The sequence below is a fragment of the Hypomesus transpacificus genome, unplaced genomic scaffold, assembly GCF_021917145.1.
Source record: "Hypomesus transpacificus isolate Combined female unplaced genomic scaffold, fHypTra1 scaffold_303, whole genome shotgun sequence".
Classification (NCBI taxonomy): Eukaryota; Metazoa; Chordata; class Actinopteri; order Osmeriformes; family Osmeridae; genus Hypomesus; species Hypomesus transpacificus.
In genome coordinates this window covers 14,019-37,950 of record NW_025813830.1, presented here as the reverse complement: position 1 = coordinate 37,950, position 23,932 = coordinate 14,019, and the positions used below count along the sequence as shown (strand labels likewise).

The window sequence follows — 23,932 nt, the reverse complement described above, 5'->3', positions numbered from 1 at the left end:
GAAGACATGCCCAATCTCCCTGCACTTTCCACAAACCACCTCATGGCATGCCTCCGCGAGGTGCCCGTGCTTCCCACACTTCCTGCACAATTTAGGCTGTCCCTGGTAGTGTACGAAGCCCCTGTTCTCCCCCAACACAATGAGGGAGGGTAACTGCCTCAGTCCTTCGTACCCTGTTGGATCAGGGAGCTGCTGAATGGGTACTCTCCACGCCCCATTCCAGATGCCATCCTGATCCATCACTTTCGCCGGTGGCCCGGTTACTTTGCAGTACCTACTCAACCACAAAGAAACATCCTCCGGGTTAACCGTCTCATTAAACATCCGGACAATCACCACTTTCAAGGTGTTGTCCGTCAGTTTTTCCATTTCAAAGGCTAGGGAAATATACTCTCTGCAATCCTCATACCTTGACCAAAACTCTTTCAGCAACGAAGCAGTTATGAAACTAACATCAAAGCCCTGCGCAGAAGGCAAGGCCAAGATGCAGTTCAAGTCTGCTGCTGTGAATTTCAGTTTCTTCTGGAGCAGGTTCCTGGAGAAGTCCAATCTGGACATCTCCAGTTTGACGCCATCCACCACCTTGAACAGAAAACGGACACTGTTGTGCCTCTTCATGCCGGCGCGTGCGGCCGACATTTTGAGGCACAACAACACTCAACAACAATTAGACAAGGGGGTGGGAGTGACACTACAAGGTAACAGAGGGAGGGGAGGGGACACCAACACAAGAAGGTAGGGGGAGACAAACACTGGTATGGGGGGAGGGGGGGGGAAGGGGGGGGGGGTGGGGGAGGGGTCACACTAATAAAACAATGGAGGGTAACAAACACTGGACTGGACAGCACCCAACCAAAAAAAACAAATCAACAAGGAAGTGCAACTGAAAAGACCGGCCAAAAGAAATTTACCACAAATACACTTAGACGATAACCAAAACTAAACAGACAAAACTAAAGGAATACACTAAACGGAAAACTACTGAGACAAAACACTCACACTAACAAGACACACCTGCCACCAATTGCTGGCTTGCTAGGCCTAGCAACTGGCGGCGGCACGGAAAAACACTGACAACAATTAGACCAACAATTAAAACAACCACAAGATGGAGACAAAACACACACTAAACAAGACACGGAAAAACACTGACAACACCTCAACTAGACACACCTGCCACCAATCAAGGATTGGTGGCTAGGCTACACCAAACAACACTGAAACTAACAAAAAGACTATGGACAAACAAGCTATGAACACACAATTAACAATACAGACGACAACCAACTAGAATAACTAAACAGATAAGACAAACCAACCAAATCATAAGCTAAAAAAGACAGGCTAAATTACACAAACACAAGACAAGACAAGGCCCACAGGGGAACCGGAAAAGTACTGGCCTTGGAGGCACTCACCTGGCCCAGCACTGGGCTGGGCCAGTGGAAGAATGGAAAATCCGGTGAGTGACTCCTCCTCCAGCACTGGCTCCGGTAACCGTCTGTGGACCTGTGAAAAGACAAAGACAAAAATCTGGGTCAGTGAAAAAATTCAAATAAACACAACACAAACTCAAATGATAGGATAACCAACTGAAAAGGGTAACGCCCACCGGCCGGCTGATCGCTCTCTGCACCAATCGAATCAGGTATCTGAGTCAAAAGGCCGAGAAGCGATGACCGCACTATTGGACGCCCCGCGCGCCCGGGCCCTCCGTGCGCCAGCCGGGCCGCTCGGTCACCTCTCTGCACTCACTCACTCACTCACTCACTCACTCACTCCCCTTTGAAGTCACTCACCTCACCTCCGTTTTTTTTTTTTTTTTTTTTATCTAAAAGGGCGGGAAAACGCCACCGGCCGACAGGCCTCCGCGCGCCAAAACCCTTTTTTTTTTTTTTCTTTTTTACCCTAACCTTTTTTACCCTAACCCTTTCTAACCCTAACCTAACCCTTTCTAACCTAACCCTTTCTAACCTAACCCTTTCTAACCCTAACCCTTTCTAACCTAACCCTTTCTAACCTAACCTAACCCTTTCTAACCTAACCCTTTCTAACCTAACCCTTTCTAACCTAACCCTTTCTAACCTAACCCTTTCTAACCTAACCCTTTCTAACCCTTTCAAGCCCTAACCCAAACGCCCCTCCCTCCCTCCCTCCCTCCCTCCCTCCCTCGTTTTTCCCTTTGACACGCTTAGAAAGAGTGCACCCTTCCCGGAGGCGCTGCAATACCGGGGCGATGCGCAGAGCGGACGGAGCGAGCCCCTGTTCCGACTCCCTGTTGCAAAAATCCGTTTAATATGTTGTCCTCGCATGGAGGACGTATCAGATATTAAACTGATAAGAACAGATACTACACTTGATCAGAGCCAAAAGGCCGAGAAGCGATGACCGCACTATTGGACGCCCCGCGCGCCCGGGCCCTCCGTGCGCCAGCCGGGCCGCTCGGTCACCTCTCTGCACTCACTCACTCACTCACTCACTCACTCACTCACTCACTCACTCACTCACTCCCCTTTGAAGTCACTCACCTCACCTCCGTTTTTTTTTTTTTTTTTTTTTTATCTAAAAGGGCGGGAAAACGCCACCGGCCGACAGGCCTCCGCGCGCCAAAACCCTTTTTTTTTTTTTTCTTTTTTACCCTAACCTTTTTTACCCTAACCCTTTCTAACCCTAACCTAACCCTTTCTAACCTAACCCTTTCTAACCTAACCCTTTCTAACCCTAACCCTTTCTAACCTAACCCTTTCTAACCTAACCTAACCCTTTCTAACCTAACCTAACCCTTTCTAACCTAACCCTTTCTAACCTAACCCTTTCTAACCTAACCCTTTCTAACCTAACCCTTTCTAACCCTTTCAAGCCCTAACCCAAACGCCCCTCCCTCCCTCCCTCCCTCCCTCCCTCCCTCCCTCGTTTTTCCCTTTGACACGCTTAGAAAGAGTGCACCCTTCCCGGAGGCGCTGCAATACCGGGGCGATGCGCGGAGCGGACGGAGCGAGCCCCTGTTCCGACTCCCTGTTGCAAAAATCCGTTTAATATGTTGTCCTCGCATGGAGGACGTATCAGATATTAAACTGATAAGAACAGATTTTTTTCTTTTGAAACTTTTTATTGATACATAGCCGTTGACCAATACACAGTACCAAGACATTAAAACCCTCTCCTAATTTCTTTGCTTAAAATAAATAACAATACTTTTTAAAATGTACAAAACAGGCAAACCATTGTGGAAAATATTAAAACACTGGTGTATCTTCAATAAGAGCACTGCATTATTTACGTATTTTTAAAAGTGCCTAAAAAATGAATCTTGTGTGCATACAACAGTGTTTAAAAGGCCATAAAAGAAATAAACATTGTACATTTTGAGCAAATTAAGACATTTTAAAAGGAGAAACATTTTCAAAAGTGTCTTAAAAACACACTAAAAGATGTTTGTCTGTGTGCCTGTGTGTGTGCTTAAAAGTTCTGCTCCTCTCCTGCACAGGAACGAGGCGAGCCCGCCCGGGCGATCCACTCCCCCCTCCACCGGGCGGGCCCGCGACCCCCCCCCTCAGGGGCCCAGCGGAGATCCTCGACCTTGGCAGCTGTTCCAGCGCAGCCAGGCCGCTGCCGTCCGGACCACTTCGCGTGCGTTGGGGCCCCCTCCGAATGGCGCGTGGGACGGACCACCCTCGGGTCCCTGCAACCAGTACCGCCGCTGCCGGGGTGGCCGTCTCCACGCGTCTCCCTGCCGGCCGGTTTCTGGAGGTCCAAGGAATCTTCTTCAGCATTGCGGTGGGGTGGACCAGAGCTGGCGGAACGGCTCTGGCCCACCCGGACCTCCCCGCCGGCAGGCACGGGATTCCAGGGGCCCCACCTGGAAACACAGGTCCCGGACGGCACTGCACTCCCAGGGCAGGCCACCTCACAATCTCCTCTCCGCCCAGAGTCGACCGTGGGCGCCTAGATGTAGTCGACGTGCCCCGAGAGTGCTTGACGGCTCTGGCCGGGAGGATCTCATGGGCCACCGTCCAAGGGAGGGTCCGGCACCCGCCCAGCGGAGCAGGAAGGGTCCGAGCGACCCCGCCCCATGCCCGTACGAGAGAGGAGACAGAGCAACTGTGGGTCAAAACGGTAAAAACAACAAATTCAAGCCTCCTTAAAAACATCTTAAAAAGCCATAAACAAGGGGAAGACTTAAAAAGCACTGGCGTCCTCAGGTCCTTCTGGGTCCGCTCCAGGGTCCTGAGGTGGGGCCCTATCCAGAGGCCGTCCCGGGCTGTCATCACCTGTTCTCTGGACAGGGCCGTCGCCAGTGCTGTGCAGCATGTGGCGTCGCAGTCCCCTAAAAACAAGGCATAAAACTGGTAAAACACAATCATGATAAAATGGGGATACTCACCTCTTCGCTCTTCATTTCTTTTTTTTTCTTTCCTTTGGGGAGGCCTTTACTCTCCTTGGGGGTAGAGGCGAGATTCACGTCTAAAAAGGCAATCTGGTTAGGAGAGTTTGAAGGAAATACCCTAGTGGAGGAATCTGACTCCCTAGAGCTCACTTCAGGCCTCCCCGTCTCGGCAGGATCGATGTCAGAGGACAGATCTCTGGGCCGTTTCCCCATAAGATTTTGACCACACTGGATAAAATCCCCTTCGCTACTGCTGGTGCTGGTGCTGGTGCTGGGAGAGGAGGTGGAGGTGGAGGAGGTGGCGGGACTCGGCTCCCCCGGTGTTCTATCCTCTCCACCGCTTTTTCCCTCCTCTTCCGCTCCCGCTCCCGCTCCCGCTCCCGCCTCCTTCACCTCCTCCTCCACCTCCTGGATCAGGGGCCTTAAAACAGGGGTCGGGGGCCTTAAAACAGGGGTCAAAACAGGGTTAAAAACAGGGACTAAGACCGGGGCTACCCCCTCCGTCCTCCGGTCTTCCTTTTCCGCCTCTACCACAGGCTCCACAGGCGCCCTGTCCGCCTTGAGCCTGTTTGCAAAGGACTGAGGACAGTCTCTGAACAGGTGGGAGAGCCCGCCACACAAGTTGCAGGCTCTCCCATTCGGGCACTCCGCGAAGACATGCCCAATCTCCCTGCACTTTCCACAAACCACCTCATGGCATGCCTCCGCGAGGTGCCCGTGCTTCCCACACTTCCTGCACAATTTAGGCTGTCCCTGGTAGTGTACGAAGCCCCTGTTCTCCCCCAACACAATGAGGGAGGGTAACTGCCTCAGTCCTTCGTACCCTGTTGGATCAGGGAGCTGCTGAATGGGTACTCTCCACGCCCCATTCCAGATGCCATCCTGATCCATCACTTTCGCCGGTGGCCCGGTTACTTTGCAGTACCTACTCAACCACAAAGAAACATCCTCCGGGTTAACCGTCTCATTAAACATCCGGACAATCACCACTTTCAAGGTGTTGTCCGTCAGTTTTTCCATTTCAAAGGCTAGGGAAATATACTCTCTGCAATCCTCATACCTTGACCAAAACTCTTTCAGCAACGAAGCAGTTATGAAACTAACATCAAAGCCCTGCGCAGAAGGCAAGGCCAAGATGCAGTTCAAGTCTGCTGCTGTGAATTTCAGTTTCTTCTGGAGCAGGTTCCTGGAGAAGTCCAATCTGGACATCTCCAGTTTGACGCCATCCACCACCTTGAACAGAAAACGGACACTGTTGTGCCTCTTCATGCCGGCGCGTGCGGCCGACATTTTGAGGCACAACAACACTCAACAACAATTAGACAAGGGGGTGGGAGTGACACTACAAGGTAACAGAGGGAGGGGAGGGGACACCAACACAAGAAGGTAGGGGGAGACAAACACTGGTATGGGGGGAGGGGGGGGGAAGGGGGGGGGGTGGGGGAGGGGTCACACTAATAAAACAATGGAGGGTAACAAACACTGGACTGGACAGCACCCAACCAAAAAAAACAAATCAACAAGGAAGTGCAACTGAAAAGACCGGCCAAAAGAAATTTACCACAAATACACTTAGACGATAACCAAAACTAAACAGACAAAACTAAAGGAATACACTAAACGGAAAACTACTGAGACAAAACACTCACACTAACAAGACACACCTGCCACCAATTGCTGGCTTGCTAGGCCTAGCAACTGGCGGCGGCACGGAAAAACACTGACAACAATTAGACCAACAATTAAAACAACCACAAGATGGAGACAAAACACACACTAAACAAGACACGGAAAAACACTGACAACACCTCAACTAGACACACCTGCCACCAATCAAGGATTGGTGGCTAGGCTACACCAAACAACACTGAAACTAACAAAAAGACTATGGACAAACAAGCTATGAACACACAATTAACAATACAGACGACAACCAACTAGAATAACTAAACAGATAAGACAAACCAACCAAATCATAAGCTAAAAAAGACAGGCTAAATTACACAAACACAAGACAAGACAAGGCCCACAGGGGAACCGGAAAAGTACTGGCCTTGGAGGCACTCACCTGGCCCAGCACTGGGCTGGGCCAGTGGAAGAATGGAAAATCCGGTGAGTGACTCCTCCTCCAGCACTGGCTCCGGTAACCGTCTGTGGACCTGTGAAAAGACAAAGACAAAAATCTGGGTCAGTGAAAAAATTCAAATAAACACAACACAAACTCAAATGATAGGATAACCAACTGAAAAGGGTAACGCCCACCGGCCGGCTGATCGCTCTCTGCACCAATCGAATCAGGTATCTGAGTCAAAAGGCCGAGAAGCGATGACCGCACTATTGGACGCCCCGCGCGCCCGGGCCCTCCGTGCGCCAGCCGGGCCGCTCGGTCACCTCTCTGCACTCACTCACTCACTCACTCACTCACTCACTCCCCTTTGAAGTCACTCACCTCACCTCCGTTTTTTTTTTTTTTTTTTTTATCTAAAAGGGCGGGAAAACGCCACCGGCCGACAGGCCTCCGCGCGCCAAAACCCTTTTTTTTTTTTTTCTTTTTTACCCTAACCTTTTTTACCCTAACCCTTTCTAACCCTAACCTAACCCTTTCTAACCTAACCCTTTCTAACCTAACCCTTTCTAACCCTAACCCTTTCTAACCTAACCCTTTCTAACCTAACCTAACCCTTTCTAACCTAACCCTTTCTAACCTAACCCTTTCTAACCTAACCCTTTCTAACCTAACCCTTTCTAACCTAACCCTTTCTAACCCTTTCAAGCCCTAACCCAAACGCCCCTCCCTCCCTCCCTCCCTCCCTCCCTCCCTCGTTTTTCCCTTTGACACGCTTAGAAAGAGTGCACCCTTCCCGGAGGCGCTGCAATACCGGGGCGATGCGCAGAGCGGACGGAGCGAGCCCCTGTTCCGACTCCCTGTTGCAAAAATCCGTTTAATATGTTGTCCTCGCATGGAGGACGTATCAGATATTAAACTGATAAGAACAGATACTACACTTGATCAGAGCCAAAAGGCCGAGAAGCGATGACCGCACTATTGGACGCCCCGCGCGCCCGGGCCCTCCGTGCGCCAGCCGGGCCGCTCGGTCACCTCTCTGCACTCACTCACTCACTCACTCACTCACTCACTCACTCACTCACTCACTCACTCCCCTTTGAAGTCACTCACCTCACCTCCGTTTTTTTTTTTTTTTTTTTTTTATCTAAAAGGGCGGGAAAACGCCACCGGCCGACAGGCCTCCGCGCGCCAAAACCCTTTTTTTTTTTTTTCTTTTTTACCCTAACCTTTTTTACCCTAACCCTTTCTAACCCTAACCTAACCCTTTCTAACCTAACCCTTTCTAACCTAACCCTTTCTAACCCTAACCCTTTCTAACCTAACCCTTTCTAACCTAACCTAACCCTTTCTAACCTAACCTAACCCTTTCTAACCTAACCCTTTCTAACCTAACCCTTTCTAACCTAACCCTTTCTAACCTAACCCTTTCTAACCCTTTCAAGCCCTAACCCAAACGCCCCTCCCTCCCTCCCTCCCTCCCTCCCTCCCTCGTTTTTCCCTTTGACACGCTTAGAAAGAGTGCACCCTTCCCGGAGGCGCTGCAATACCGGGGCGATGCGCGGAGCGGACGGAGCGAGCCCCTGTTCCGACTCCCTGTTGCAAAAATCCGTTTAATATGTTGTCCTCGCATGGAGGACGTATCAGATATTAAACTGATAAGAACAGATTTTTTTTCTTTTGAAACTTTTTATTGATACATAGCCGTTGACCAATACACAGTACCAAGACATTAAAACCCTCTCCTAATTTCTTTGCTTAAAATAAATAACAATACTTTTTAAAATGTACAAAACAGGCAAACCATTGTGGAAAATATTAAAACACTGGTGTATCTTCAATAAGAGCACTGCATTATTTACGTATTTTTAAAAGTGCCTAAAAAATGAATCTTGTGTGCATACAACAGTGTTTAAAAGGCCATAAAAGAAATAAACATTGTACATTTTGAGCAAATTAAGACATTTTAAAAGGAGAAACATTTTCAAAAGTGTCTTAAAAACACACTAAAAGATGTTTGTCTGTGTGCCTGTGTGTGTGCTTAAAAGTTCTGCTCCTCTCCTGCACAGGAACGAGGCGAGCCCGCCCGGGCGATCCACTCCCCCCTCCACCGGGCGGGCCCGCGACCCCCCCCCTCAGGGGCCCAGCGGAGATCCTCGACCTTGGCAGCTGTTCCAGCGCAGCCAGGCCGCTGCCGTCCGGACCACTTCGCGTGCGTTGGGGCCCCCTCCGAATGGCGCGTGGGACGGACCACCCTCGGGTCCCTGCAACCAGTACCGCCGCTGCCGGGGTGGCCGTCTCCACGCGTCTCCCTGCCGGCCGGTTTCTGGAGGTCCAAGGAATCTTCTTCAGCATTGCGGTGGGGTGGACCAGAGCTGGCGGAACGGCTCTGGCCCACCCGGACCTCCCCGCCGGCAGGCACGGGATTCCAGGGGCCCCACTTGGAAACACAGGTCCCGGACGGCACTGCACTCCCAGGGCAGGCCACCTCACAATCTCCTCTCCGCCCAGAGTCGACCGTGGGCGCCTAGATGTAGTCGACGTGCCCCGAGAGTGCTTGACGGCTCTGGCCGGGAGGATCTCATGGGCCACCGTCCAAGGGAGGGTCCGGCACCCGCCCAGCGGAGCAGGAAGGGTCCGAGCGACCCCGCCCCATGCCCGTACGAGAGAGGAGACAGAGCAACTGTGGGTCAAAACGGTAAAAACAACAAATTCAAGCCTCCTTAAAAACATCTTAAAAAGCCATAAACAAGGGGAAGACTTAAAAAGCACTGGCGTCCTCAGGTCCTTCTGGGTCCCCTCCAGGGTCCTGAGGTGGGGCCCTATCCAGAGGCCGTCCCGGGCTGTCATCACCTGTTCTCTGGACAGGGCCGTCGCCAGTGCTGTGCAGCATGTGGCGTCGCAGTCCCCTAAAAACAAGGCATAAAACTGGTAAAACACAATCATGATAAAATGGGGATACTCACCTCTTCGCTCTTCATTTCTTTTTTTTTCTTTCCTTTGGGGAGGCCTTTACTCTCCTTGGGGGTAGAGGCGAGATTCACGTCTAAAAAGGCAATCTGGTTAGGAGAGTTTGAAGGAAATACCCTAGTGGAGGAATCTGACTCCCTAGAGCTCACTTCAGGCCTCCCCGTCTCGGCAGGATCGATGTCAAAGGACAGATCTCTGGGCCGTTTCCCCATAAGATTTTGACCACACTGGATAAAATCCCCTTCGCTACTGCTGGTGCTGGTGCTGGTGCTGGGAGAGGAGGTGGAGGTGGAGGAGGTGGCGGGACTCGGCTCCCCCGGTGTTCTATCCTCTCCACCGCTTTTTCCCTCCTCTTCCGCTCCCGCTCCCGCTCCCGCTCCCGCCTCCTTCACCTCCTCCTCCACCTCCTGGATCAGGGGCCTTAAAACAGGGGTCGGGGGCCTTAAAACAGGGGTCAAAACAGGGTTAAAAACAGGGACTAAGACCGGGGCTACCCCCTCCGTCCTCCGGTCTTCCTTTTCCGCCTCTACCACAGGCTCCACAGGCGCCCTGTCCGCCTTGAGCCTGTTTGCAAAGGACTGAGGACAGTCTCTGAACAGGTGGGAGAGCCCGCCACACAAGTTGCAGGCTCTCCCATTCGGGCACTCCGCGAAGACATGCCCAATCTCCCTGCACTTTCCACAAACCACCTCATGGCATGCCTCCGCGAGGTGCCCGTGCTTCCCACACTTCCTGCACAATTTAGGCTGTCCCTGGTAGTGTACGAAGCCCCTGTTCTCCCCCAACACAATGAGGGAGGGTAACTGCCTCAGTCCTTCGTACCCTGTTGGATCAGGGAGCTGCTGAATGGGTACTCTCCACGCCCCATTCCAGATGCCATCCTGATCCATCACTTTCGCCGGTGGCCCGGTTACTTTGCAGTACCTACTCAACCACAAAGAAACATCCTCCGGGTTAACCGTCTCATTAAACATCCGGACAATCACCACTTTCAAGGTGTTGTCCGTCAGTTTTTCCATTTCAAAGGCTAGGGAAATATACTCTCTGCAATCCTCATACCTTGACCAAAACTCTTTCAGCAACGAAGCAGTTATGAAACTAACATCAAAGCCCTGCGCAGAAGGCAAGGCCAAGATGCAGTTCAAGTCTGCTGCTGTGAATTTCAGTTTCTTCTGGAGCAGGTTCCTGGAGAAGTCCAATCTGGACATCTCCAGTTTGACGCCATCCACCACCTTGAACAGAAAACGGACACTGTTGTGCCTCTTCATGCCGGCGCGTGCGGCCGACATTTTGAGGCACAACAACACTCAACAACAATTAGACAAGGGGGTGGGAGTGACACTACAAGGTAACAGAGGGAGGGGAGGGGACACCAACACAAGAAGGTAGGGGGAGACAAACACTGGTATGGGGGGAGGGTAGGGGAAGGGGGGGGGGTGGGGGAGGGGTCACACTAATAAAACAATGGAGGGTAACAAACACTGGACTGGACAGCACCCAACCAAAAAAACCAAATCAACAAGGAAGTGCAACTGAAAAGACCGGCCAAAAGAAATTTACCACAAATACACTTAGACGATAACCAAAACTAAACAGACAAAACTAAAGGAATACACTAAACGGAAAACTACTGAGACAAAACACTCACACTAACAAGACACACCTGCCACCAATTGCTGGCTTGCTAGGCCTAGCAACTGGCGGCGGCACGGAAAAACACTGACAACAATTAGACCAACAATTAAAACAACCACAAGATGGAGACAAAACACACACTAAACAAGACACGGAAAAACACTGACAACACCTCAACTAGACACACCTGCCACCAATCAAGGATTGGTGGCTAGGCTACACCAAACAACACTGAAACTAACAAAAAGACTATGGACAAACAAGCTATGAACACACAATTAACAATACAGACGACAACCAACTAGAATAACTAAACAGATAAGACAAACCAACCAAATCATAAGCTAAAAAAGACAGGCTAAATTACACAAACACAAGACAAGACAAGGCCCACAGGGGAACCGGAAAAGTACTGGCCTTGGAGGCACTCACCTGGCCCAGCACTGGGCTGGGCCAGTGGAAGAATGGAAAATTCCGGTGAGTGACTCCTCCTCCAGCACTGGCCCCGGTAACCGTCTGCGGACCTGTGAAAAAGACAAAGACAAAAATCTGGGTCAGTGAAAAATTCAAATAAACACAACACAAACTCAAATGATAGGATAACCAACTGAAAAGCGTAACGCCCACCGGCCGGCTGATCGCTCTCTGCACCAATCGAATCAGGTATCTGAGTCAAAAGGCCGAGAAGCGATGACCGCACTATTGGACGCCCCGCGCGCCCGGGCCCTCCGTGCGCCAGCCGGGCCGCTCGGTCACCTCTCTGCACTCACTCACTCACTCACTCACTCACTCACTCACTCACTCCCCTTTGAAGTCACTCACCTCACCTCCGTTTTTTTTTTTTTTTTTTTTTTATCTAAAAGGGCGGGAAAACGCCACCGGCCGACAGGCCTCCGCGCGCCAAAACCCTTTTTTTTTTTTTTCTTTTTTACCCTAACCTTTTTTACCCTAACCCTTTCTAACCCTAACCTAACCCTTTCTAACCTAACCCTTTCTAACCTAACCCTTTCTAACCCTAACCCTTTCTAACCTAACCCTTTCTAACCTAACCTAACCCTTTCTAACCTAACCTAACCCTTTCTAACCTAACCCTTTCTAACCTAACCCTTTCTAACCTAACCCTTTCTAACCCTTTCAAGCCCTAACCCAAACGCCCCTCCCTCCCTCCCTCCCTCCCTCGTTTTTCCCTTTGACACGCTTAGAAAGAGTGCACCCTTCCCGGAGGCGCTGCAATACCGGGGCGATGCGCGGAGCGGACGGAGCGAGCCCCTGTTCCGACTCCCTGTTGCAAAAATCCGTTTAATATGTTGTCCTCGCATGGAGGACGTATCAGATATTAAACTGATAAGAACAGATACTACACTTGATCAGAGCCAAAAGGCCGAGAAGCGATGACCGCACTATTGGACGCCCCGCGCGCCCGGGCCCTCCGTGCGCCAGCCGGGCCGCTCGGTCACCTCTCTGCACTCACTCACTCACTCACTCACTCACTCACTCACTCACTCACTCACTCACTCACTCACTCACTCCCCTTTGAAGTCACTCACCTCACCTCCGTTTTTTTTTTTTTTTTTTTTATCTAAAAGGGCGGGAAAACGCCACCGGCCGACAGGCCTCCGCGCGCCAAAACCCTTTTTTTTTTTTTTCTTTTTTACCCTAACCTTTTTTACCCTAACCCTTTCTAACCCTAACCTAACCCTTTCTAACCTAACCCTTTCTAACCTAACCCTTTCTAACCCTAACCCTTTCTAACCTAACCCTTTCTAACCTAACCTAACCCTTTCTAACCTAACCTAACCCTTTCTAACCTAACCCTTTCTAACCTAACCCTTTCTAACCTAACCCTTTCTAACCTAACCCTTTCTAACCCTTTCAAGCCCTAACCCAAACGCCCCTCCCTCCCTCCCTCCCTCCCTCCCTCCCTCCCTCGTTTTTCCCTTTGACACGCTTAGAAAGAGTGCACCCTTCCCGGAGGCGCTGCAATACCGGGGCGATGCGCGGAGCGGACGGAGCGAGCCCCTGTTCCGACTCCCTGTTGCAAAAATCCGTTTAATATGTTGTCCTCGCATGGAGGACGTATCAGATATTAAACTGATAAGAACAGATACTACACTTGATCAGAGCCAAAAGGCCGAGAAGCGATGACCGCACTATTGGACGCCCCGCGCGCCCGGGCCCTCCGTGCGCCAGCCGGGCCGCTCGGTCACCTCTCTGCACTCACTCACTCACTCACTCACTCACTCACTCACTCCCCTTTGAAGTCACTCACCTCACCTCCGTTTTTTTTTTTTTTTTTTTTTTATCTAAAAGGGCGGGAAAACGCCACCGGCCGACAGGCCTCCGCGCGCCAAAACCCTTTTTTTTTTTTTTCTTTTTTACCCTAACCTTTTTTACCCTAACCCTTTCTAACCCTAACCTAACCCTTTCTAACCTAACCCTTTCTAACCTAACCCTTTCTAACCCTAACCCTTTCTAACCTAACCCTTTCTAACCTAACCTAACCCTTTCTAACCTAACCTAACCCTTTCTAACCTAACCCTTTCTAACCTAACCCTTTCTAACCTAACCCTTTCTAACCTAACCCTTTCTAACCCTTTCAAGCCCTAACCCAAACGCCCCTCCCTCCCTCCCTCCCTCCCTCCCTCCCTCGTTTTTCCCTTTGACACGCTTAGAAAGAGTGCACCCTTCCCGGAGGCGCTGCAATACCGGGGCGATGCGCAGAGCGGACGGAGCGAGCCCCTGTTCCGACTCCCTGTTGCAAAAATCCGTTTAATATGTTGTCCTCGCATGGAGGACGTATCAGATATTAAACTGATAAGAACAGATTTTTTTTTTTTTTTTTTTTTTTTTTTTTCTTCAAAAAAAAAGAAAAAGAAGCATTTATCAATTCTAAAAACGTTTCATAAAAGACAATCAAACAAGACAGTCACAATATACAATTCCCCACAAGGGTACAGGACAAAAGCCCCACAAGGGGGCGCACATTTCAATTACCCCCTAGGGGGTTACAAGTGGAAGTCCAAGTTTGACGGGGTCAATCCAGGCTTTCGCCCCGATGGCTCCGTCTCCCTCTCCTCCCGGTCGTCCTCGCCAGTGGTACTCGAGCGACTGGCCCTCGGCTCTCGGTCGCGACGGCCCCTGGGAAGGCTCCATCCCTTTGCCACTGCTCCCAGGCTGCTAGTCGAGCGACTGGCCCTCGGCCCTCGGTCGCGACGGCCCCTGGGAAGGCTCCATCCCTTTGCCACTGCTCCCAGGCTGCCCTTCGGCGAGGATTTCCTGTTCCTCAGTCTTCCGGCCATCAGTCCGTCCAACTGTCAATCCCCTTGGTGGCCTGGCCCACCTCTGGGTTACCAGCAACGCTGGGCGCCAAGACGCCCAACGCTCAGAAGGGTGGGGACAAGTCCCCGCCTGGCGTCGGGGCCGAAGCCCCCAGGCAGGCGACCGCTCCGACCCGCCCCCGTCACCGGATCCCAGTACCGGCGATCCGGTATCGACGGGGGAGGGCCAATGTCTGTCCAATTAAGGACAGACACTCACAAGATCTGAGCCAAAAGGCCGAGAAGCGATGACCGCACTATTGGACGCCCCGCGCGCCCGGGCCCTCCGTGCGCCAGCCGGGCCGCTCGGTCACCTCTCTGCACTCACTCACTCACTCACTCACTCACTCACTCACTCACTCCCCTTTGAAGTCACTCACCTCACCTCCGTTTTTTTTTTTTTTTTTTTTATCTAAAAGGGCGGGAAAACGCCACCGGCCGACAGGCCTCCGCGCGCCAAAACCCTTTTTTTTTTTTTTCTTTTTTACCCTAACCTTTTTTACCCTAACCCTTTCTAACCCTAACCTAACCCTTTCTAACCTAACCCTTTCTAACCTAACCCTTTCTAACCCTAACCCTTTCTAACCTAACCCTTTCTAACCTAACCTAACCCTTTCTAACCTAACCTAACCCTTTCTAACCTAACCCTTTCTAACCTAACCCTTTCTAACCTAACCCTTTCTAACCTAACCCTTTCTAACCCTTTCAAGCCCTAACCCAAACGCCCCTCCCTCCCTCCCTCCCTCCCTCCCTCCCTCGTTTTTCCCTTTGACACGCTTAGAAAGAGTGCACCCTTCCCGGAGGCGCTGCAATACCGGGGCGATGCGCGGAGCGGACGGAGCGAGCCCCTGTTCCGACTCCCTGTTGCAAAAATCCGTTTAATATGTTGTCCTCGCATGGAGGACGTATCAGATATTAAACTGATAAGAACAGATACTACACTTGATCAGAGCCAAAAGGCCGAGAAGCGATGACCGCACTATTGGACGCCCCGCGCGCCCGGGCCCTCCGTGCGCCAGCCGGGCCGCTCGGTCACCTCTCTGCACTCACTCACTCACTCACTCACTCACTCACTCACTCACTCACTCACTCACTCCCCTTTGAAGTCACTCACCTCACCTCCGTTTTTTTTTTTTTTTTTTTTTTTATCTAAAAGGGCGGGAAAACGCCACCGGCCGACAGGCCTCCGCGCGCCAAAACCCTTTTTTTTTTTTTTCTTTTTTACCCTAACCTTTTTTACCCTAACCCTTTCTAACCCTAACCTAACCCTTTCTAACCTAACCCTTTCTAACCTAACCCTTTCTAACCCTAACCCTTTCTAACCTAACCCTTTCTAACCTAACCTAACCCTTTCTAACCTAACCTAACCCTTTCTAACCTAACCCTTTCTAACCTAACCCTTTCTAACCTAACCCTTTCTAACCCTTTCAAGCCCTAACCCAAACGCCCCTCCCTCCCTCCCTCCCTCCCTCCCTCGTTTTTCCCTTTGACACGCTTAGAAAGAGTGCACCCTTCCCGGAGGCGCTGCAATACCGGGGCGATGCGCGGAGCGGACGGAGCGAGCCCCTGTTCCGACTCCCTGTTGCAAAAATCCGTTTAATATGTTGTCCTCGCATGGAGGACGTATCAGATATTAAACTGATAAGAACAGATTTTTTTTTCTTTCGAAAAATTTATTGGTTCTCACCGTTGACAATTCATGACAGTTACTTTTCTTTACATGTCTTTTCTTGTGTTTTTAAAAGGTACATAATTTACAAGGCATAGGGGGCGTAAAAACACTGGTGTAATACTTTAAAAGCACTGAATCGAGTTCGAGTTTAAAAAGTGCCGGCTAAAATCAGGGGGGTCATATAAGTACAGCAGTGTTTAAAAGGCCATAAAAGGATGTACACTTAAATTAAGACATTTTTAAAGCAATGTATTACAATGTGTCATTAAGATGTGATGTGTGTATATATTGACTATGTGTGCTTGAACATGTGCGTCTGTGTGAGTGTGTGCATGTGGGTGCGTTTAAAAGTTCTGTTCTTCAGTTGTGCAGGACCGGGGTGAGTCTGTCTGGCTCGCCTCTACCTGCCCCGCTGAACAAGCCCCGAGTCCCCCCCCTCCGGGGCCCAGCGGAGATCCTCGACCTAGGCAGCCATTCCGGCGCAGCCAGGCCGCTGCCGCCCGGACCACTTCACGTGGGTGGGGGCCCCTTCCGTATGGCGCGTGGGATGTACCACCCGAGGGTCCCTGCAGCCAGTTCCGCCGCTGCCTGGGTGGACATCTCCACGCGCTTCCCCGCCAGCAGGTTTCTGGAGGTCCAAAGGGCTTCTTTGAAGCATGTCAGGGTGAGCCAGAGTTGGCGGAATTGTCCAGATGTCATGGTTCTCTGGCTCACCCCGTAGAGCACCAGCTGTGCGTTTAGGACCTCCCCTGCCGGCAGGCACGGGTTCACCAGGGGCCCCGCTAGGATCCACAGGTCCCGGGCGGCACTGCACTCCCAGAGCAGGTGCCTCACGGTCTCCTCTCCGCCACAAGTCGGCCGCGGGCACCTGGATGTTGTCGCCAGTCTCCGGGAGTGCATGACGGCTCTGACCGGGAGGATCTCATGGGCCACCATCCAGGAGAGGTCTCGGTGCTTGTTCAGCAGAGCAGGGTGGCTTACGTTCCGCCAGACTGTGGCCGACTCACCCAGGGCGAGTCGGCGCACTCGGCTCACTTCCTCCCGTTCCTGCACAAGAGAGAGAACAGAGCGGTGTTTGGTTAAAACGGTGAGTGGTTCCTTCTCTAAAATGTGTGTCTTTAAAAAAGTCTTAATAAAAAGGTAAGCCGGGGGGAGATTAAAGGACACCGGCGTCCTCAGGTCTTTCGGGATCCACTGCAGGTGCCTGAGGTAGGACCCCATCCAGAATCTGGCCAGGGCCGCGGTCTTGTGGTTCCCGGATGGGGTCGTCGCCAGCGCCAGGTGGAGTGCGGTGTACCGGCTACCTAAAAACACTTTAAAATCCGGGAGTCCCTTCCCTCCGTTTCGTGGGGCTTTTTTGACCACTTCCCGTTTCAGGCGCTCCCACTTGGACCCCCAGATGAAGTAAAACACCATCCTGTCAAGGGATAAAAGAAAGGGTCTTGGGGGGGTGAAAGTGGAACAGATCAGTAAAAACAAGGGTAAAATCACTGCTTTGATGATTAAAACCTTGCCTTCAATCGTCAGTCGTCTGAGTCCCCAGAACGTCAGTCTCTGTCGGGTCTTTGTCAGTGCGCCCTCCCAGTTTCCGCTCCCTCCCCCCTCCCGGTCAAACTGTACCCCTAGGATGCGGAGGTCGGTCTGGGTCGTCGTCATGGGAAGCCTAGTCATGTCTGTCCCCCCCCACGGTCCGAAAAGTCTCCCCTCAGTCTTGTCCCTGTTAAGTTTGGCGCCCGAAGCGAGGCCAAACCAGTCTGTCCGGTCCAGGGTCCTGTCTACGGATAAAAGGTCAGTGCACAAAATATTAATGTCGTCCATGTATAAAATGCACTTGGCAGTCAGTCCCCCAGTCCCCGGGATCCCCAACCCACAAATGAGTTGGTCCCTTCTCAAGATCTGCGCCAGCGGCTCTATACAGCAGACGTAGAGTAAGGGGGATAAGGGACACCCCTGACGGACGCCGCAGTTCACTTTCACTGCTTTGGATAAGAACCCGTTAACAAGGATTTTGCTGGTAATGTCCCCGTACAGCAGTCCCACCCAAGCTAGGAATCTCCCCGGAAAACCCACTTTTTGCAGTACCTTAAAAAGGTACTGGTGCGAGACCCGATCAAAGGCTTTCTCAAAATCTAAATTTAGGACTACTAGCCGAATGTTTCTGTCTCTCGCAAAACAGATGGCGTCTCTGATCAGTACCAGGCTGTCCGTGATCCTCCTTCCCGGGATGGCGCAGGCTTGATCCGGGTGGATCAAGTCCCCTAAAACACAAGACATACGAGAGGTTAAAATCTTGCTAAAAAGTTTACAGTCGACATTTAAAAGAGTGATAGGTCGCCAGTTCTTAAGGTCCGTTTTGTCATTTTTCTTAAATAAAAGGGATACAATGCCCATTCTAAAACTGTCAGGTAGCTGGTCGAGTCGTTCAAAGTCCTTAAAAACAGTCAACAGGTCGTGTCTTAAAATATCCCAAAAAGTTAGATAAAATTCCAGGGGGAGCCCATCCTCACCTGGGGATTTCCCCTTTTTAAAACACGTGATATTCTTGTCTATTTCTAAAAGGGTAAAGTCCTGGGATAAAAGCACGGTATCCACAACTGTTTTGTCTAAGAAGCTTAAAACCTCGTCCATGACGTGATTAAAAACTTCCTTTTCTCCAAACAACTCGTCATAAAAATCCTCCACCACCTTTGTAATCTGTTTTGTGTCAGTTTTTAAACTCCCATCTTTATCTTTAATGCTTGTTAAAACGTTGCTCCTGCTGATTATTTTCTTAAAAAAGTACCTGGTACACTTCTCTCCTTCCTCCAGGTCTCTCTCTTTACTTCTTAAAATCACTCCTTTACTTACCTCCTCCGCCATTAAAACCATTTCTTTTTTCACCTCTCTTATTTCGTCATTAAAATCCAACCCTTTCTGTGTAAGTTTAAAATACCTCTCTAGCCTTCTCTGCAGTCCCACCGTGCGTCTCTCTGCTTTCCTTCTTTTTTCCCTCCCTTTTTGTTTAAAAAAAGTCTGTGTCCTGTGTTTAACCATCTCCCACCACTGTGCTCGTGTTTCAAACATGTCCTGAAGGGTCTGCCAGTCCCTGAACCGCTCCCTGTACAACCTTGTTATTCCCTCGTCCTCCAACAGGGAGCAGTTCAGTTTCCACAGACCCCTCCCTACCGTCACACCTGAGGTTAGTGAAAGGGTGCACGTGAGCATACAGTGGTCCGAAAAGAATACCGGGGTTAATCTAGCATCAGTTGGGGGGGCGTCCCGAGTCAGTACGTAGTCAATGCGAGAGGCTCTGGTACCATCGCCACTGGACCAGGTGAAGCCCTCCTCTCTGGGATGCAAGGATCTAAAACAGTCAACTAGTTTAAAATCCCTACAAAGTCCATGTAATAAAACCGACGATTTGTCTACTTTAAAAAATTCCCCAGCTCCTTTCCTGTCTCTCCTTGATAAAACACAGTTAAAATCCCCTCCTACCACTAGGGGATCCCTCCCTAGCAGGTGGGACTGCAGGTCTTCTAAAAGGTCACACCTCTCGTTTTTGCTGCTAAAACCATACACATTGATTACCTTAAAATCCTTCCCTAAAAAAGTCAAATTTAGTAAAAGCACCCGTCCATTTCTAAAAGCAGTGCACCCCTTCACCAAGACATGTGGATTGTTTATTAAAACCGCCACACCGTCATTTTTGTTTTCATTGGAGCCGCTCCAGTAGGAGGGCCCGTGGCTCCACATCTGTTCCCACTTAAAATAGGAGTTTTTAAAAGGCAGTCCACATTCCTGTAATAAAATCACATCGCTTTTCACAGTACTTAAAAATGTTAAAACGGACTGCGCCCTAAAAGTGGTCGTTATACATCTTACATTTATGGTGCTAAAAGTGAGCGCCATTAAAAGGGTAAAAGGGGTTAAAAGGACGTGCATAAGACTAAAATCGTAGGGGGGGGATCTTAAGGAAATAAGACAATAAAACAGGTACTAAAATCATAAAACTATACTTACCTCTTCGCTCTTCAGCTCTTTCTTCTTTCTGGGGGGGCGTTTGGGGAGGCCTAAGCTCTCCTTGGGGGTGGATGCCGTGAGGTTCACTGTTAAAAAGGCCACTTGATTAGGAGAGCTGGAAGGAAATACCCTAGGAGAGGAATCTGACTCTCCAGAGCTCACTTCCGGCCTCCCCTTTTTACTGGCTGGATCGATGTCAGCGGACAGATCTCTATCTCTTTTGCCTAGTAAAAGCTGCCCACACTGCATAGAGTCTTCGCTGGCCGCCGAGTCACTGGTCCTGGGAGAGGAGCTGGAGCTTCCTGTCTCCTCCGAGCTCCCAGTCTCCTCTCCCCCACTCTTTTCACCTTCCATCTCTCTCTCCTCTCCGTGCTCGGCGGCCACCTGTTTAAAAGGGATAAAAACAGGGTCCGCCACCACTTCCTCCACCTCTTCCACTTGCTCCGCCTCCTTTTCTTTCTCTCCCTCCGCCCTCTTTTCCTCGGGTCTCTCCTTTGCCACCTCAGGTTCTACGGGCGCCCTGCCCGCCCGGACCTTGTTGGCGAAGGACTGAGGACAGTCTCTGAACAGGTGGGAGAGCTCGCCACACAAGTTGCAAGCCCTCCCATTTGGGCACTCCGCGAAGACGTGCCCAATCTCCCGACACTTGCCGCACACCACCTCCTGGCACGCCTCCGCGAGGTGCCCATGCTTCATGCACTTTCTGCATAACTTTGGCTGTCCCATGTAGTGCACAAAGCCCCTGTTCTCCCCCAACACGATGATTGAGGGTAACTGCCTCAGTCCTTCAAAACCTGTCGGATCTGGAACCTGCTGGATGGGCACTCGCCAAGCTCCATTCCATATGCCATCCAGATCCTTCACTCTAACTGGAACCCCTTTAACTGTACAGTACCTTTTCAACCAGACACAGATATCCTCGGGGTTCACAGTCTCATTAAACATCCTGACAATCACCACTTTCAAGGTGTTGTCAGTCAGTTTTTCCACGCAAAACGTTTGGGTCACTTGATCTTTGCTTACTTCGAAGCGTGTCCAGAATTCCTTCAACCCCCCAGCCGTACTGAAACTGACATCGAAGCCCTGCCCAGCAGGCAAGGCCACGATGCAGTTCAGATCGGCCGGGGTGAACCTGAGCAGCTTCTGCAGCAACTTCCTGGAGAAGTCCAACCTGGACATCTCCACTTTAGTGCCTCCCACCACCTTGAACAAAAAACGGACACTGTTGTGCCTCCTCATGCCGGCACGAGCGGCCGACATTTTGGAGGCACGAACAACACTCAACAAGGGTCAATACACTTAGGGGGAGGGGGGGTGACACAGCAAGGGTAACAAAGGCGGGGGGGAGGGGGGGGGCACACCAACACAGAAGGGTAGGGGAAGACAAAAACACTGGTCAGGGGGGGGGGGGGGGGGGGGGGAGGGGGGGGGGGGCAGGGGGGGGGATGACTTACAAAACAAAGTGGGGGGTTACACACAGCAACTGGACAATACAAAAACTACCACCAAAACACCCAAATAAAATTTGCAAAGTAAATGGATTAAGGGACCGGCCGGGGAAAATTAAACCAAAACACTTAACAAGGACTGAGGACAAAATGAAACAAAATAACAATTACAAAATGATAATAAAAACAGCCACAAGATGGAGACAACACTCACACTGACAAGACCCGGAAAAACACTGACACCAACTAGACAGGGCTCACCTGCCACCAATCTGGGATTGGTGGCTAGGCTAACCAACAACACTAAGACTCACACAAGACTTGAACAAATAAACACTTAAGACAACACTCTATAGGCCCAAACAGGGGGGGGGACAAGAAAACACACAGACAACACTTAACTGAACAAAAAACTAACAAAGAAACTAACAAAAAACGGCCACAAGAGGGAGACACACACTCAACGGAAAAACACTGGCAACACTTGACAAGACACACCTGCCACCAATCAGGGATTGGTGGCTAGGCTACAAACAAAACACTAAAACTCACCAAGGACTTGAACAAATAACACTTAAGACAACACTCTATAGGCCCAAACAGGGGGGGGACAAGAAAAACACAGACAACACTTAACTGAACAAAAACTAAACAAAAACTAACAAAAAACGGCCACAAGGTGGAGACTTACACTCAACGGAAAAATACTGACAACACTTAACTAGACACACCTGCCACCAATCTAGCAATTGGTGGCTAGGCTACACCAAACACTACTAAAACACAAGACTTTGAACAACCAAACAAGCACTTAAAACAAACACTATATAGGCCCCCAGGAAAGGGGGGGGGGGGGGGACAGACAAGGAAGCAGCTAACAAAGCTACAAGACAAAAAAGGGGAGCTAAACAGAAAAAACAGGCTAAAACACAGGACAAACACAGTACAAGCACAAGACAAGGCCCACAGAGGGACCGGAAAAGTACTGGCCTTGGAGGCACTCACCTGGCCCAGCACTGGGCTGGGCCAGTGGAAGAACGGAAAATTCCGGTGAGTGACTCCTCCTCCAGCACCGGCTCCGGTAACCGACTGTGGACCTGTGAACAAAACAGAGACAGAAATCTGGGTCAGTGAAAATGCAAATAAGACAAAAACACACTCAAATGATAGGACACCAACTGAAAGGGGTAACGCCCACCGACCGGTCGATCACTCCTCAGAGCCAATTGGATCACTGGTATGAGCCAAAAGGCCGAGAAGCGATGACCGCACTATTGGACGCCCCGCGCGCCCGGGCCCTCCGTGCGCCAGCCGGGCCGCTCGGTCACCTCTCTGCACTCACTCACTCACTCACTCACTCACTCACTCACTCACTCACTCACTCACTCACTCCCCTTTGAAGTCACTCACCTCACCTCCGTTTTTTTTTTTTTTTTTTTTTTATCTAAAAGGGCGGGAAAACGCCACCGGCCGACAGGCCTCCGCGCGCCAAAACCCTTTTTTTTTTTTTTCTTTTTTACCCTAACCTTTTTTACCCTAACCCTTTCTAACCCTAACCTAACCCTTTCTAACCTAACCCTTTCTAACCTAACCCTTTCTAACCCTAACCCTTTCTAACCTAACCCTTTCTAACCTAACCTAACCCTTTCTAACCTAACCTAACCCTTTCTAACCTAACCCTTTCTAACCTAACCCTTTCTAACCTAACCCTTTCTAACCTAACCCTTTCTAACCCTTTCAAGCCCTAACCCAAACGCCCCTCCCTCCCTCCCTCCCTCCCTCCCTCCCTCCCTCCCTCGTTTTTCCCTTTGACACGCTTAGAAAGAGTGCACCCTTCCCGGAGGCGCTGCAATACCGGGGCGATGCGCGGAGCGGACGGAGCGAGCCCCTGTTCCGACTCCCTGTTGCAAAAATCCGTTTAATATGTTGTCCTCGCATGGAGGACGTATCAGATATTAAACTGATAAGAACAGATACTACACTTGATCAGAGCCAAAAGGCCGAGAAGCGATGACCGCACTATTGGACGCCCCGCGCGCCCGGGCCCTCCGTGCGCCAGCCGGGCCGCTCGGTCACCTCTCTGCACTCACTCACTCACTCACTCACTCACTCACTCACTCACTCCCCTTTGAAGTCACTCACCTCACCTCCGTTTTTTTTTTTTTTTTTTTTTTTATCTAAAAGGGCGGGAAAACGCCACCGGCCGACAGGCCTCCGCGCGCCAAAACCCTTTTTTTTTTTTTTCTTTTTTACCCTAACCTTTTTTACCCTAACCCTTTCTAACCCTAACCTAACCCTTTCTAACCTAACCCTTTCTAACCTAACCCTTTCTAACCCTAACCCTTTCTAACCTAACCCTTTCTAACCTAACCTAACCCTTTCTAACCTAACCTAACCCTTTCTAACCTAACCCTTTCTAACCTAACCCTTTCTAACCTA

At 50.6% G+C, this 23,932-nt stretch overlaps 6 non-coding genes and 4 pseudogenes across 6 annotated transcripts; all 10 read right to left on the bottom strand.

Annotated features, from left to right (window-relative positions):
• Positions 1 to 2,195: 2,195 nt before the first annotated feature.
• Positions 2,196 to 2,386, bottom strand: LOC124463771. Its single transcript, XR_006955648.1, has one exon. It is a non-coding gene; the product is annotated as a U2 spliceosomal RNA (small nuclear RNA).
• A 549-nt stretch (positions 2,387 to 2,935) lies between these two features.
• On the bottom strand, positions 2,936 to 3,116 carry LOC124463776 (annotated as a pseudogene).
• A 4,116-nt stretch (positions 3,117 to 7,232) lies between these two features.
• LOC124463770 lies at positions 7,233 to 7,423 on the bottom strand. Its single transcript, XR_006955647.1, has one exon. It is a non-coding gene; the product is annotated as a U2 spliceosomal RNA (small nuclear RNA).
• A 545-nt stretch (positions 7,424 to 7,968) lies between these two features.
• LOC124463782 lies at positions 7,969 to 8,142 on the bottom strand (annotated as a pseudogene).
• Positions 8,143 to 12,259: 4,117 nt separating this feature from the next.
• Positions 12,260 to 12,450, bottom strand: LOC124463767. Its single transcript, XR_006955644.1, has one exon. It is a non-coding gene; the product is annotated as a U2 spliceosomal RNA (small nuclear RNA).
• A 559-nt stretch (positions 12,451 to 13,009) lies between these two features.
• On the bottom strand, positions 13,010 to 13,200 carry LOC124463766. The gene has a single exon (XR_006955643.1). It is a non-coding gene; the product is annotated as a U2 spliceosomal RNA (small nuclear RNA).
• A 529-nt stretch (positions 13,201 to 13,729) lies between these two features.
• On the bottom strand, positions 13,730 to 13,934 carry LOC124463779 (annotated as a pseudogene).
• A 1,221-nt stretch (positions 13,935 to 15,155) lies between these two features.
• On the bottom strand, positions 15,156 to 15,346 carry LOC124463765. The gene has a single exon (XR_006955642.1). It is a non-coding gene; the product is annotated as a U2 spliceosomal RNA (small nuclear RNA).
• Positions 15,347 to 15,873: 527 nt separating this feature from the next.
• Positions 15,874 to 16,051, bottom strand: LOC124463775 (annotated as a pseudogene).
• A 7,263-nt stretch (positions 16,052 to 23,314) lies between these two features.
• LOC124463764 lies at positions 23,315 to 23,505 on the bottom strand. The gene has a single exon (XR_006955641.1). It is a non-coding gene; the product is annotated as a U2 spliceosomal RNA (small nuclear RNA).
• Positions 23,506 to 23,932: the final 427 nt, after the last annotated feature.